This window comes from Malaclemys terrapin, chromosome 1 (assembly GCF_027887155.1).
Source record: "Malaclemys terrapin pileata isolate rMalTer1 chromosome 1, rMalTer1.hap1, whole genome shotgun sequence".
Classification (NCBI taxonomy): Eukaryota; Metazoa; Chordata; order Testudines; family Emydidae; genus Malaclemys; species Malaclemys terrapin.
Window position 1 is genome coordinate 320,694,355 of NC_071505.1, and position 16,985 is coordinate 320,711,339.

General features: G+C 39.5%; 1 pseudogene; it reads right to left on the reverse strand.

The window, feature by feature from the left end:
* Nucleotides 1–1,996: 1,996 nt before the first annotated feature.
* Nucleotides 1,997–4,671, reverse strand: LOC128841171 (zinc finger BED domain-containing protein 5-like; annotated as a pseudogene).
* Between the last annotated feature and the right edge of the window lie 12,314 nt (nucleotides 4,672–16,985).

The following is a 16,985-nucleotide window of genomic DNA, read 5'->3' on the forward strand; positions in this document are numbered from 1 at the left end:
ATACCAGTGAATGGGGGGTAGGTATTCATAGAGAACAGTGAAGAGCATGGCATAAGAGCTGAAGGAGAATAGACAAAGTGAAGGCCAAGGGGAACGCTTTCCTCCAAACAGCTAGTGACCCCCAAGGACCTGAGTGTCTGAGGTGCTGAGCATCTCCTGCAAGGAACTCCTGCTTCCGTCAATTGGAGATAATGCTCATCACATTGCAGATTTGGGCCATTAAGTTGCTCTCCTTCTAGAATTCCCAAATCCCACATTCCTTCCTGTGACAATGACCCCAGGTAGGGTCACTCCTTCAAGAGGGGAAGAGACATCTGACTATCTATAGTTGAAAGAATGTACATTAAAAGCAGTCCAGAATACCAGAGGACATGAAGCTAAATTGGCCCAATCCTGCTAATGCAGCATTTGATTGTCTATGTTCTCATAGAGTACACAAACTATAAAAACTATACTGTAATATATATATATATATATATATATACATATACTGTAAAAAAATGAGGATGCTAGTAAATCCAGAGTTGGCTAAAATAGAGAAGAACAATCTCTTCACACTATTTTACATGGCCATGGAAGCCAACTAACAATAAGCAAAACCGAGGCTTAGTGTCTCTAATAAAACACAATGCACTAAAATAGATGCGTTCTCTCCATATAGTGTGAAATGTTAAAAATTGTACTTATGATGGGTAAGTGTTATATAGCACTGCACTACTACTTTTCTCTCCCACATTTAGAGAGCAATTTAAAACATTTTTTTTGAAGTTACCTTTTTGGAAACACCATGAGACCCAATATTTATTACTTGTCTCCTCTATGGCAGACCCTATAAATGTTTTTGTATTTTAATTATGGTAGTTTTATGATAATATTTCATAAAATTTTAAACTGTTGTAAATGGGGAAGCTTCACTAATCAAATAACATGGGTATAAACTGACCATGAATGATTTTAAAAAGGGAATTAGAAGAAAGTTTCTAGCTATCAGAGGAATGAGGTTCTGGGACAGCCTTTTAGTAGGAGTTGTGGGAGCAAACAACTTAATTAGTTTTAAAGACAGAGCTGCACAAATTTATGTATGACGGGGTAGCTTGTGGTAGTGGAGGGAGGGCTTGGCCGTCCTGTGAGTCCCTTCGGGTTTATGTCTTAGGTCTCTAAAATCTCATGCTTCAGTTGGTCATTGGCAGGGGTCAGGAAGGATTTATTCTGGGTTGTGTGTATTTTTTTGTTTTGTTTGTCTCCTTCCTTTGAAGCATCAGGGATGGCCATGGCTAGTGATGAATGCTGGATTGGGTGGCCTGGTGCTCTGAGGTGGTACTGAGAATTCTGTCTCAGGTGCTTGGCTGACTGGTTCTTGCTCACATGCTCAGCATCTGATTGATTGTCATATGTGGGGTCAGGAAGGAATTATCCCCCAGGTCAGATTGGAAGTGACCTTGTTTTTTTTTTCGCTTTTCTCTGCAGTGTGGGGTGTGGGTCACTTGCCAGAATCATCTGGGTACATCTCACTTAATCAGTTTCCTGCCGTTGGGGGGGTCTTGGGCATTGGTACACCTCGTCCCTCCTATTTTCTGTCTGGAGCACACAATAGCTTAGTCTCCTGAGAGTTGTAATACTTCTGTTTAATTTTGGTTTTGGGGTTTAGTGCAGCATTTCCCAAACTTTTTTGGCCACGGAACACTTTTTAGCCTATTATGGAACACTCATAATATTATTTTGTAGTCGTTTGGTTTTCAAATAAAAAATTGCGTTATTTATGCTCAAATATATTTTATTTTATAAAACAAAGCAAAAATACAAATTTAAAATAACTTGAACTAACAATTTCTAACTGGAAAGCGCGTATAAAGTAGTACAAAAATCAAGTGCAAGAGTCAAAATTAAAAACAGTGTTCTACTTAAAAAAACCTGTTTTTATATATACACGAACACCAAACAAATTAGATTTTTACTAGGAAAATCTATTTTTATAAGCAGAAATACAAATTTGGATTTAATGGGATTGGTGTTTCTGCATTTTTCTATCACAAATTCGCTTAATATTGGGAATAATGCTGGAAAGTTGAATCCTCATGTCAGGCACAACATCAAGTCTATTCCTATATTTGATTTTTATTGCAGTATAATACGAAAATCCCATCTCACACAAATAAGTTGTAGCAAAAGGAAGGAGCACTCAAACTGCACGTTTAGCCACATTAGGGTACTCTTCTATTAGGCTGCTCCAAAAATTATTCATCAGAAGATCCTTAAACTTTTGTTTCAAATCAGAGTCAGAAATTAAATCAATTAGGCTTTCGTAATCATGCGCAGTAAAGCCGACTGGTTTGGCTGTAATTAAACGGATTTCGAACCCAAGCATTATCATCAGTAGTTGTAGGAAAATATTCCAATAAAGAGGCCTGCAAGTCACGTAAGTGCTGTAAAATGGTGCTGGAAACTTCTTCATGGACTGTAGAATTTATTTCAGTCAGCAATTCATGTACTGTAGGGAAGCAGTCAAAGTTATTCTGTTCTACAGAAGATGCCCAGAATTCCAGTATCTTTTTTAACGATGGAAATTTTATCCACTGTAGTAAAAATGGTCACATTCTTTCCTTGCAGTGACAGATTAATTTCATTTAATTTTGCAAAAATATCTGCAAGATATGCAAGTCTCATTAGCCATGAGGAATTTGTCAGACAGTTATTAAATTTTCGTTCTGAATTATCTGAAGTGAAGAATACCAATAGTTCACTACGAAGCTCAAAAAGCCTCACAAGCACTTTTCCTCTGGATAGCCACCTCACTTCTGTATGTAAAAGAAGCGCTTTGTGCTGACTACCCATTTCCTCACACAAAATTTTAAATAACCTGGATTGAAGTGGTCAAGATTTGACAAATTGATAATTTGTACTGCTTTATCAAGCACAATTTTCAGATATGCTGGTATTTTTTTTTAACTGCAAGTGCTTGTCTGTGTAGAACACAATGGCTCTTAGTGCTTTTTGGTGCCACACTTATGATTTGCATTACAGCTCCCTTCATCTTCCTGATCATTGCCCGAGCACTGTCAGTACTGTGACAAAGTTCCTCCTCTATCTTGGTGGGTCCTGCGCTTATTGGCAGATTTGCTCGCTTCACAGATTCACCCTGTGGGTCAGGAAACAGTCCAGAGACCTTCCCCTCTGGTAGAAGTTATAGTCCAGATCAATTCCTCCTGTGTTTGATCAGGAGTTGGGAGGTATGGGGGGAACTCAGGCCCGCCCTCTACTCCGGGTTCCAGCCCAGGGCCCTGTGGACTGCAGCTGTTTAGAGTGCCTCCTGGTACAGTTGCACGACACCTATAACTCCCTGGGCTACTTCCCCATGGCCTCCTCCCAACACCTTCTTTGTCCTCACCACCGGACCTTCCTCCTGATGTCTGATAACGCTTGTACTTCTCAGTCCTCCAGCAGTACGCCTACTCACTCTCAGCTTCTTGCACACCTCTTGCTCCCAGTTCCTCCCACACACTTCCACTCCCCCTGGCTTGACTGGAACCCTTTTATAGCATCAGAGGGGCCTTAAGAGTCAGGTGCTTAACTGCCTCACCTGACTCTTAGCAGGTTAATTGGAGTCAGGTGGTCTATTAGCCTGAAGCAGCCCCTGATCTGGTCACTCAGGGTACAGAAAACTTCTTATCCAGTGGCCAGTATATCTCCCTTCTGCTACTCTGCTGTTCCCAACTGGTCTAGGTCTATCACAGTACATACATCAATACATTTTCTCCAACTAATTTCATGCTTTCTGATAAAATTGTTGATGCAGTTGAATATTTCTTCTCCAGTTGTGTTGCTTTGCAGAGATTCACATAAGAGCAGGTCCTCTTCAATAATATTATTAAACCTATATCGGACAAATACTAGTAGCACAGCAAGTCCTGAAATGTCAGTGGATTCATCTAGCTGCAATGAATACTCATGGCAAATTTTCAGTCGGCAAACTAGCTCTTTTTCTATGTCATTGACAAGATCTTTAATATGGCATGCAACAGTATTATTTGACAACTGTACAGCATCGATTTTTTTACCAGACTGCTTGGTCAACATGCACGTTAAAATATCTTTCGCGCAAGGCTTGATAAGTGTTTCTCCAATAATGTGAGCTTCTCCGGCAAGCGCTATAAGGTAACTTACTCAATAAGATGCCTTGGTTGCACTTTTGTTGTCTGTTTTAGCAATTTTAATCATCGAAAGTTTACAATATCCAAGTGAGTCATGCTTCCTCTTGAAAAAACTTATATCTTTGTCTTTGTATTCAGCATGCTTGGTTTCCAAATGCCTACGAAGTTTAGCAGGAGCCAATGAACTATTTGCTAATATTTTGTTGCACATGATGCACTGCGCATCAGGAACATCTTTATTTCCAACACAGGTAAAACCGAAAGACAAATAACTTTTTCATCATACTTTTTGTTTTGGTCTTTTAACACCTGCTGCTTCTTGTTTTTTGATATACTTCAGTGGAAATTCTTTCACCTTGGATAACTCACTAGTACTAACAGATTTTTCAGCAACAAAAGACTGCGATTGTTCATCCTCACTTCGAAGTGTCACAATATTTTGCTCATTTATTTCGGTCACAGTTGGAGTACCAGAAGAACTTGCTTTTCGTTTCAAAGTTCCTTCTTTTAACCACAAATCCATGGTGATTAAGTTTAGTAACAATATTTAGAAATACTGATTTTTGTCAAATTTTGTTTGTCACAAATATTTATATTGTTTCGAGCGAAGCTAGTTTAGTTGTGTTTATCACACATACAGTAAAGACCCACAGGTTTGAACGTGTTGAGTGAATATGTTATATTCAACATGGCTTAAAGAGAATGGTGTGTGCATACCACTGCAGTTCGCATAGCCTCGAGCGGAAGGGGTACGACTCACTAACTGAAATGTGCACGAAAGGGATAGACGTCAACGTTCTTGCTTGCCACGTTCTCTTTACGCCATGATATTCAATACGAGATCTATCAATACCAGAAAAAGAGTTTTATGTTAAATTATAGTCATTCAAAAAGAGTTGTAAACTACGCTTCAAATATGCCAAATTTAAAATTAAAAAAAATGTAAAGACCCTTTTTAAAAATTATGATTCTTTCACGGAATACCTATTCACATCGTGCGGAACACCAGTGTTCCGCGGAACACAGTTTGGGAAACACTGGTTTAGTGTGAAGATGGCTGGGTGATGTTGTTGGCCTGTAAAGTACAAGTAGGGGTCAGACTAGTGATCTGGGTGGTTCTGGACTTAAATGCTAGGAGTCTGTGGTTAATATTAAGGGCCAGTTTGTGAAGTGTTTACTTCTACAAGTAAGCAGTTACTCACCCGAGCAGTCCCATTGACTGATTTTCTTTATTTACTGTCTGATTCACAATCTAGCCCTGAGCGCTAAAGGAAAACAAATGCTAAGCTTGTAAAATATAGTCAAGTAACTTCTTTCTCTGTGGTATTCAGATGAACTGCCTGTATTCTAGGCTGGAGGTTTAGACAGTCAACGGGTTTAATGGGTGTAAATTGGGAAGAATTTGGATCTCTGTTTATAAATTTCATTGCAGGCAGATAGTTCTTGGAGTGTATATTTAGTACATTGCATGGAGATACATTGTCGATGAATGCCTGCTGATTAGGTTCAGCGGTGGCCTAGAAGAACTGAAGATGCCATCGCTTGGCTAGATGACTATGCACACGCTAAATAAATGGATATATAGAACTGTAAGGAATCTGTTTCCTCATGTTTATTCCTGTACCATTACTGTTTTCCTTCCCTTCTGTTTTATTCAGCAAACTTGGGGCAAAGAAGGCATGTTTTGTTTTTTGTCAAGCTTTTTCGGTCTGGTTTTGGCTTTGCAAAGCCAAACACAGGGGTGGTTCTTCTGATTCAGATTTCCTTTTATCCAAATTACCAGAGTTCACTGGGATGACAAATTCTCATTTGGGCCTATTTTTAGCTTTTACATATCAGTGTGTGTTGAGGAAGGAGCTGGAGAGCATTCAGGACTTTGGATTCTGGTATCCTGGAAATGTTTGTTTCCCCAGATTTTTTATTTTTATTCTTTACTAAAAATCACAGTTTCTTGCCTTCCCAGAATAATTAGGAAAATATACTGAACCCTATCTGGAGAGTTTCCCATTTTCAGTGTTCATGTTTTTTTCAGAAATGCATTCTTGATTTATGTACTTCTAGTGAGATCAGAAGCTCGGAAGATTTGAGGAGACTGTATTAGTTCTTTTAAGCTTAGGGTCAAATTCTGATGTCCTCACTCAGGTTTTGCTCATTCCTCATGTAACACACTGGCCAAGTGTGTTTGTTCCCCTCTAACACATGGTCCATATAGAGGCAAAGCCTACTACTGCTGCCAGCTAATGGATTTACTCCTTTAGATCAAGTGTTCCATTCATAGTTCCCACCTTATTCCACTCAGCCTCGGCCGAGGTGTGCTACATTCAGAGGGTCTGCACCTCATTGCTAAATCTTGCTTCTTTGATGACCCCTTTGCAGTGGACCTACACAGGCTATTAGGTACCTGGGAACTTTCATACCACTGGAAATGTAAGGTTTCTGACTCTTTACTCCAAGACTTAAATACTGTTCCTACATCAGATCAGTCCCGTTACCCACTATGAAGAAAAAAAATCCAAATTCAGTTCTCAGATACTTGATTATTAAGAACTTATTGGTTGGAGGAAGCCAATAAACTAAATGGGTATTAGCAGATGACATGACTTCAGGAAGCTGTCTGAGCACAGACATTTCAGGGAGCTACTTAAGTATGCTAAGTATTATTACTTGAATCATAGAGTAGACAAGCCATATTCTTGGACACCCAATCTTGAAATTGGAATAAAGAAATGAAGTCTAATGTCATATATAGTGAAGCTGCCAAGAGTACAATGAAGAAATATCATGTACATGGCAAAGTTAAATGATGTGAATGGTCAACGCTTTGCAGAGTTGCCTACTACATTTCTCCTTGAGTATATGGCTGAGCCATAGGAACTCACTCGCATTCAGACTGGACAGTGTTTATGGCTTTTTTTCCAGACTGAAGAAGCAAAGTCAGTCAACAGCGGGGGGGATGGGGGCAAGACAGACAGCTCTGCCTGCAAGAAATGGAAAGAAAAAAGAACCTGTTACTCATGGAATGAAATGATGGTAATTTCACATTCTATTCTTCCATTTGGGAATGTGATTAAGTATAGAATCGACTTGCAAATCATAAAAATACTGAACTGGTATAAGCATAAACTGAAATCTGAACAGACTTTAGAGAAAGGAAATGTGTTTGGCTTGACCTGTTAATACAATGTCAAAATACCTGTTAGTGCCCACCAGGTAGTGGAGGCAGAACACCTTCCATTCAAATTAACAGAACTTTTCATACTGTGTGTGGTGGGGGAGTGAGGAAGGAGAACTGGGATGGGATGGGAATTACACTTCCATTCACAGTTCATTTATACAGCTCTCAGAAAGCTCACCTCTTTCCCCTGTGACCTTGTGTAGTGTCAAGATTATTTTGCCACTGTCAAATTCTGTCTTTGAGACATACTTTGTGCTTGAATACTTGCCCATAATGTCTCCTGATCAATAAGAACAGTATGCAAGTGCCCAAGGCGCACTGCACTAATTAGATATAGATGTTCACTCTTTGAAATAGGTGTTAAACCTCCACCATAGATGAAAAACAGATGCACATATACAAGTAGGTGTAAATGTTTCATGACCATTGCACACCTTACTCATGACACTTCTCACCTCCTATACTTCAAGGAGTGTTTGTGCTAATTGCTTGCTGGTCATGCAATTGGATTGTAAAGAATCCCAGTTTCAAACTGAGACCTTTATGTAACGTTTTTCTCCTTGAGTTTTCACAGATTTTATGAATGTAGTGTTGTTGCAGCCATGCCATTGCCAAGATATTAGAGAGACAAGGTGGGTGAAGTAATATATTTTATTGGACCAACTTCCATTGGTGAAAGAGACAAGCTTTTCCAGTAGTGTTTGGCCTTTCTTTAAAAAAGTGTTGTGTGCACACACACACAGAAGTGCATGATTGTTTGTGAGAAACCAAGTACCTTTCATTTAATTTTTAATGCCAGTCCCTCATCTAAAGTGGTAAACCTCTGGTTGGTTGATAACATTAATGGGAACAACCATTATTTGCACTTTGGGTAATGATATGGCTAACAGATGAAAGTGACATGGATCCAGAGATCTGTGATGTCAAGTTCTTTGCGATGGCATTGTGATGGAAGAGGGCCTGCTTTTGTGATAATTTATGAATACAGTATTGTGACCTGGTTGTAGGGATGTTTACTATATGAAAAAAGTAGGCTGTAGGGAAAAACAAGGCAGGAAATGAGATGATGGCTTGAGATAGCCACACGTCTGCCTACACTTAAGGGGCTGTGCGAGAACCTTTCATTTTGATATTCAACCTCCAGCCCCCTGCACAGCTCAAGGAATTGGTTTTGAGCAGCAGCAGGGTTCAAGTTTGTGAACATAGGAGGACAATGACCCCAGGTAGGGTCACTCCTTCAAGAGGGGAAGAGACATCTGGTGGAATTAGACTGACCTAAAGCCTGGAGGTTTGGGGTGACAGGTTATGTCTATATTTGAGCTGAAGGTGTGATTTCCCACTCATGTAGACAAAGCTGCTGTGACACTTCCCAGGGGACCCTGGGTTGTGAGGCACCTCACCACTACCTGCCCTTAGCATGAGGGAGTCTTGTCTGTGTCTGCTACCGATCAGCTCTCTGAAACCACCAGCCTGTGGCAACACAAGCACTGCCTTCCAGGCCTCTGCAGGCTTCACTCTATTTGAACAGGTAGTGACAGGCACACACCAATCCCTGAGACCTTGGAGCATTCCTTGTAGTATCCCATTCCTCATCCTCAACCACTCAGAGTTACCAGGCCTGCTGTGCCTCAAGGAACAGTACATGCACCAGCTGGTAAGATTCAACTCAGGACACCACTTGGCTTAACATCACAGCATTTGGATACAAGAAAACAAGAATAAGTTTATCAAATACTCACTATTACCCAAATCTCTGGTAAGAATATTGGAAACAAAGTGTTACATATAAAACAAAATCATAACGTGCTTTCTAGAAATTAAATTTACCTAACGAGTTACCCTCCTGTCTAAACAAGCTTATCTCACCCAACGTTCACTCCAGAATTTTCAACCCAAGGCTGGATACGACCCCTCTTTCATGAAGCAAACACGCTGTCCCTTTATTTCCTAGGTGAAAAGTGACAAGCTGTTTTCTTTGTTCCCCAAATATAATAAAGCAAATCTTTGATGTGCACCTCAAGATAGGGTTCTCCTCCCCCCTCCTGTTTGTTTCTTCCTGTTATTTTCTCCCTTTGAAGTATTTACAATCCTTCAATAACATTCAGTACAGATTAGTGATAAAGAGGCCCATTATGAACTATACAATATTTAATTTACATGGAAACAGCCAGCTAGATAAACATTTCTTGTTTGACAGGAAACTTGTTTTTCACCTTTCTTGACGACCAGTCCCTAGACACAGACCTTACAATTTTCAGTGTATATACATAACTCCATACAGAACCTTCGTAGATACATTTCTCAGAGATAATGATGACCAGTGTGACACTGGCTTTTATTTGAAATCTTTCCGGACATTCTTCAGTGAACTTGCCTGTACGTACGAGTCTCAGGAGATTCCTGTAACCCCTACGCACTGAGAGATTCTTGGGTCACAGCTGCACTAGCTCCACTTGAGCTAGTGCCTAAAGACAGCAGTGTGTCTGCAGCAGCACGGCAGCCACTCAAGCCTGACCCCTGAGTATGCACTTGGGTGGCCTGAGCTACCACCAAGGCTGCCATGGACACACTGCTATTTTTAGGTGCTAGCTTCAGCACAGCTAGTGCTGGGAATCACACCTCCCGGCTCACATGTCGATGTATCCTCAGAAAGGGAGGGCCTGCTTGTGGTTTGTACCAAAGGATGGTAAGCCTCTGGGTAAGGCAGACATACATATAGAGCTTTTGTTGTTCTAAAATCCTTTCTCTTCAGTTGTTCTTTATTACTATTGTTAGGATTAAACAATACTTTTGTTTAAGAAGGCTGTCTGGTCACTGTATTCACCATGGGTCTGGTGGTGAATACAGACCTGAACCCAGCTGGACCTGCAGGGTAAGCACAGTCGATACATAGGGTTCTGTAACCCAGGGCCCAATCTAAGAGTGGGAGAATCGTGTGAGTCTACTCCAGAAAGGATAAAGGCCTGAGGTCTGCGACCGGTGGGCTGCACTCAGAGATCAGGGAAGGGTCAGAGGTGCAGCTCTCTCTGTAACTGTGACTGGTATGATAGTATGAGTAACAGTTACAGGAATTGAAAGGGGTGAAAACCTTACACAGAGTCAAACTCAACAACTTCTGAATGTTACTCTCTAACAACTGTGACCACTAAAAAGGGGAAGGAAGAGGCGGCAATTTTTATAAATGTTTCTTTATTAAATGGATCAATCCTATTTATGCTTTTCCAAACATGAACTTCTGTACATTTTTGGAGACACCGAGAAGGTAGGGGATTAAGGGAACAGGTCAAAGCTATGGAAATGTGCAGCTACCTGCTTCCTCTTCCATCTTTAGAGACGAGAGGTGTCCCGGGCATTTCCAAGAATAGAAAAGGGTGTTAGCATTTACTGGGAAAATGAATTTGAGTCAAATGTTAAATTTGCTGGGCTATTTGTCATGGAGCGGCCGCCATCTGTTTTAACTTTGCAGCTGCTTTCATTACTCAGTGGCTATTTTCCCCCTTGATGTATCTGATGTAACTCCCATTAACATAAATTAAAATGATATTTTCACATCAGATGGAGTCTAGATCGCAAAGATTGGGAATGACAGCTTTAATGTTTCCTGCAAAGTAATCTGGGGAAGGCTGAGCTTAGTCCCACTAACTACTCCCTCTCCCCCCCCTTAATATATTCAGGCACTTAATCTCTTAGTAAAAATTTCTATTTTCAGAACCACCGTACCTTTACTCAGAGGGGAGAAATGCATTACATTTTACATTGTGTTTGATTTAACCTACACTAGGATTTAGACAGTTAATAAAATATGAAGTAATGTATAATTTCCTCTGGGGCAGTCTAGAAAACGTGCCTTGAGAGAGAGAGAGAGAGAGAGAGAATAATTCTGGAAACACTTTACGGTCATCTGAATGCAGAGGACCAGGAAATATTAATAAATAGATTTGGTCACATTTTGCAATAAAGTAATTATTCAAATTAGTCTCTACTTAATTAGGTGTCAAAGTCATTTCTGTTTCTATATCTCTTTTCATTGAGGCCTAGTTAAAATCATAATACAGATAGGATTAATTTTCAACATGCCAGAAAATGTGTGCAATTTACCTATCAATCTATTTATATTTAGTTATAAGCAAGGATGTGTTATGTTTACCACTTGCGACTTAATTGCAAGTAGTATTAAAAACTTGTGTAAATATAGTTGACAATATCCACTTCCTTAAAGAGACATTTATCAAGTAATTTTGACCTCAAATTTAGGTTTTGAGTTTAACAAAACAAAACTACAAATATTTTTATAAAATGCAGTGTTACTAGAAAAGTTCTCATGATTTATTTTTTAAAAAGTGATACTATTTTTTTCTTTGGATTCATATATTTCCCAGCTGTGTTTGCAACCCAAATGCTGCAACTTTGTATTATTGCAGCTAATATGAGAGGCTCATTTAGTGCAACTAATTAGGAACAAGAGAAACCGTGACTAGTTCTACATTCATCATTGTCTGTCTGAGCTAAATGAAGTGCAAAAAGTAGGCAAGTAGTATACATGTGGGAAAGTGAGTTAGTTTTTATGTCTCTATTTTAATCACTTAGGATATAGCTATTAACATAGATAAGTGGTTTGTTTTTAAATATTCTTCTGAAGCTGAGTATTCTTTAAAGATAATGGAAATATCTCCTAAAAATGTTTCCTTTTACCTGCCAATACCTGCATTCAGGGTCTCTGTGAAATTTTTGTAACAATTGAGATAGCACAAATACTTGCATTACACAGAGCAGAGAGTTTCCCTGCATTCTTCAGACCAGTGGCCCTTAAATGTTTACATATTATGAGCCACTTAAGACTAGAACCTCTGCTAGAGCAATTCCCTTTCCAACCTGTTGATTCAGTTTTCCCTATGGCAAATATACTATTTAGTTTAATGAAAAAAATATGAAGACCTTATTATGAAGACAAGATCAATATAACCTCTAATGCAATGCATGCTACTCTTGTTTCCATTCCCCTAGTTTATTCATTTGGTCTTTATTTCCTTTTCCCTGACTTTAGGAAATTACATTTATTAGGACCAATTCTCTCCTAGTCTAATAGACACCGGACCCCACTGCTTCAAACTCTCCAAGTCTCTTTGCAGTTTGGTAGGATCTTCCTGTATATGCCACTCCTCCAATTTTGGTGATTATGGTTGAATTTACACTTACCATCCCCAAAACAAAAACAAAATCAGAACAACCAAAAAACCCCCAACACAACCAACCAACCAAAAACTGGCTGAGAGAGGCATGAAACAGATGTGTAGATCTTGGGATTTTTAGATGGTTTTTAGCAACAGAGGGTTTGCTAAAAACTTGCATCTGAAGAAGTGAGGTTCTTGCCGACGAAAGCTTATGCTCCCAATACTTCTGTTAGTCTTAAAGGTGCCACAGGACCCTCTGTTGCTTTTTACAGATTCAGACTAACACGGCTACCCCTCTGATAGATGGTTTTTAGTTGATCAAAAAATAATCCAGTAATTCTTGAAAACTGATATGCTGCCATTTGGACAGAAGCAGCACTGGCCTACCAGTAACCCACAGACTATGTACCACAGTTTCAGAAGCAGCATGGTTTAGAAGTTAGGATACAGGAGACCATCTCTATTCCTGGTTCTGCCATTGGCCTATTCCATCATCTTGGACAAACCACTTCACCTCTCTGTGCCTCTTTTTCCATATATGTTTAAAAACAAAACACCCCCCTGGGATAATGATACTTCCCTTTTGTGAAGCTGTCTGAGAACTATAGATGAAACATGTTATACAAAAGCCTGTTATTAATAATCTGTTCAGACGGTTTTAGCTGTTAGTGACAAATGCGGAACCTTGAATTCAGATTTTGCTGGGTAAATCTAGAAAGAGATTATTTTCAAATTACCATTATTTTGGTTAGTCTGTCTTTAAAGTATACACATGCATTCCATAAATATTGAGGGATTTTTCTACTTTTTAGATTTATTTCAGAAATGGCTTTGTGTCAACCCCCCAGATCTCCTGAACACGCAGAACTTTGGAGAAATTCAGATCTGGAACCAGACTTTGAAATTCTGGCTCATTTTTAATTTAAAAGCTGTAGAGCTTTTCCAGTTTTCAATAAAACCACTAAATCTGTTGCCTAAATACCCTACTTTGATATCTTTTTTGCATCCAAAGAGAACAAACTAGACCAACTTCCTTTACCGTCACGCCGATAATGCCTTTTCTCAGACTGTTCAATTCCTCTTACTTTATATCCTGGTACGTAGTACCCCAGATGCCAGAGGCAGAAGTACTTTGATCTCAGGCCATGCTCAGGTTAAGTTATCAATAGATGCCCTGTGCTTACTCTACATCTAGTGGTCATGGCACATTAATATGAACTTTGCAGGTTCTCGGCTTTACATCTATGGACAGTGAAAACAGTTTAAAGAAATGAACACAGTTCAGTCCTGTGATCCAGTCCTGTTGTGGGAAATGGCTAAAGCTGCCCACAGGAGGGCTATTATCTTCTAGTCTCAATGAAGAGGAAACAATTAAACCTCAAACTGTTAAAGCTCAAGAGGAGAATTAAGGAGCTGTAGCAACAATTTAAAAAAAGCCACTCAGCTAAGATTAAAGGAGAATTAAAAGCAGCAGGGCCTGCCTTCTACCAGATTTTAAATCAAAGATTTGTTTGATACTTCCTACTAAGAATTGTGTATTTGAAGGCCACATAGACCAAGGTAGAAAAATGCTTTCAAAGTTCATCAAAGGATAATATTTTCCATCCCTGTATTTACAGATGGGCCCAAACCAGAACTCCAGATCCATGAACACCTGACAACTTTGACAGGTTTCAGAGTGGTAGCCGTGTTAGTCTGTATCACCAAAAACAACGAGGAGGTGCCACATAGGTGTTTTGACAACTTTGAGGAGTTTGGATCTAAACTCCAAGGATCAGGCCCATCTCTACCTGTAATGAGCCAAACACTTTGCCAGAAACAATCATGTGCAATGGGCATTAAAGGAAAGCAGCAATGGGATACATAAAATAGCTTTTGGTCACTTAATTCACTGCAAAGCGTAACTAAGTTACTAACATATTTTATAAATGACAACTGGGAGAGGATTTTTCAAAAGCTCTCAACATTGGCCTTACTCTGCTCCTATTTAAATCAATTAGCACTTTAAAACTGATGTAAATTCAGAGCAAAATTAGGTCCTTGCCAGTTGTATAACTTCCACGGCCTGCAGTGGGAACAGTGGTAGGCCAACGCTGAATGCTTTTGAAAAATAACCCACTTAAATATGAAAAAATGAAGCAAGTAGGATCTGTGTTGTGAGCTTGAGGACATGTGCCAGGACAAGAAGATCAGAGCTGCAGGCAGAGGTACAAAGAACAGCAGGAGAATTCCAAAGAGCTCTTGGGATAAATTCTGTAGTTTTTCTGGGGTTTATGGATGTACAAAAGCAACAACAGAAAAAAGACACAGAAAAAAATATAGAACTTACCTAAAAGGAGCTTTGGAATTCTCCTGCTGATATGAGCACCTCTGGTTGTAGCTTCCTGTCTTGATTTCTGTCATTATCTTATATTTTTTGTTGGGAATTGTCATTAAAATGGCAGCTCATGTGGATTAAATGGCTGCCCATTTTGTATCAGTGGAGAGTTTGAAACATTTTCTCATTTTTAAGACATAGTTTTGTAATTTCCTGGTTTCATTTATCTTTTCTGATTAAGTGCATTTTCTACAGTTATCTATAGCAATAGTAAAAATTACAGTAGTAGTCCTTTGAAAATTATCAGTAAGTTTCCTTTAAGAATTCTAATAACATTTTTACATTAATGGACATGAGAGGGGATTGGTTAGAAATTTAAGCATCTGGTATTTGGGACTTGGCAATATCCTCGCAAACTTTCATGAGCTATACCTGAATCTTGTACAACTTACTGTTGGGGGTTGTGGTGTCTTTCAGAACAGAATTTAAGAAGTTCAGATCTGCACTGGTTTGCATTGAAGTCCAATATAGTTTTTGGTAAGAGATGACGTTTATCATAGTGCTCATGGTCAGAATTTCCTCTCCCACCATTGTGCAATGTTTTCTGCATTGGTTGTACTCTTAGCGGCTGCATTCTCTGTAAAGGCAGTTACTCATGTATATAGGTTTTAATGCACATCAAGTTCCTTTGGGATGAAAAGCATATGTAGATAGATTGAACTGAACTACGATGAGTATTCATCAGGGGTAGGTTAGATTCCTAAATAATGACAAAATGAAGCAGAGTTAAACATATGGAAGATTCAGGGATAATTCTTATTTCCAGAGATGAGAAGGGAACACCATAGATGGACATAACCCTATGATATTGGTATGTTTCCTAATATTTTACCAATTATCTTCTAGAAAATGGGGAAACGTGGGTTTATGTTTTGGGAAAACACATGCCCCTGTGTTGGAAGGCACTTAGGACATATTGAAAATCTCATTGAAGTCTTTCAATTGACTTAGACAGGTCTTTGTTTAGCGCCTTTAAGGAGTTAATACTGTAGGTCTCACTAGAACTAGTAGTAGTGCTGACTGTGTTACTTCTGGGTTATTCCTAATAAAGCACTTACCTCTGTTATGACCACATACCTCTCTCTTCTCTATGCTCCTGACTGCATGACACAGTATTACACCCCCAATGAAGCTATTACATTACTGAAGAAAGTAAGCACTAAGAAGCCTTTATTTTCAATAGTGGCAGGTGTCAAACTGTTGTTTACAATTGTTTTGCTTTTTGCTACATGGAATTGCTTTGAACTTGTCACTTGATTTCTTCAGTATGTTGGCATTCTGAAATTAACATAATGATGCCTTTTATATAAAGTAGTCATTATTACTGTTCATGTTCCTTTTTACTTTATACTTATTTACCATTGTTTCATAGTGTAATGTTTTCTTCCTGTGATCTGATAGAAAGTGTTGAGCCATCACCTTAATAACACTAATTAATTTGAGAGAACAACTAAAATTTAAATGTCTGAGTCAAATATGGTAGAACTTAGTTTTAGTCAATTTTTTTTCAAATAACCGCCATAGGTTTGCTCTTTGCTAGTAAGTACTAAGCAAAGGTGTTACTTACTGACTGCCTATAACAGTGTAACCCACACACTTCCTGGGTGTGGTGCTCTGTCCAAGGCTGGCGCAACCCATTAGGCAACCTAGGCGGTCGCCTAGGGCACTAACATTTGGGGGGTGGCGACTGCAGCAGCCGGATCTTCGGCCGCCCCGGTTGTCGTTGGCATTTCGGGGGCGGGACCTGCCGCCACCTCTGTCGGGGGTGGCATTTCGGGGGCGGGACCTTCCGCTGCCTAGGGCGGCAAAAAAGCTGGCGGCGCTCCTGGCTCTGTCCCATGTAGTGGCACCGAGAGCACTTAGAGAGAGATTAATGAGTCTGCTCTACAGCCTTAAGAGCCATATGGCTTTTAACTCATTCAGTAGAGGCTCATGCACTAAGCTCCAGAGGCCCAAGGTTCAATCCTGCATGCCGATGACTGGGGTCTGTCGGCGTTAAAACAGTGCACCTTATTTTCTATTTTTTTCATCGTCATTGTTCTGTGGAATTTGATTGTGGAGATACTGGGCAATTTGAATTCCACAGATCCTAATATGAACCCAAACTTACAGCT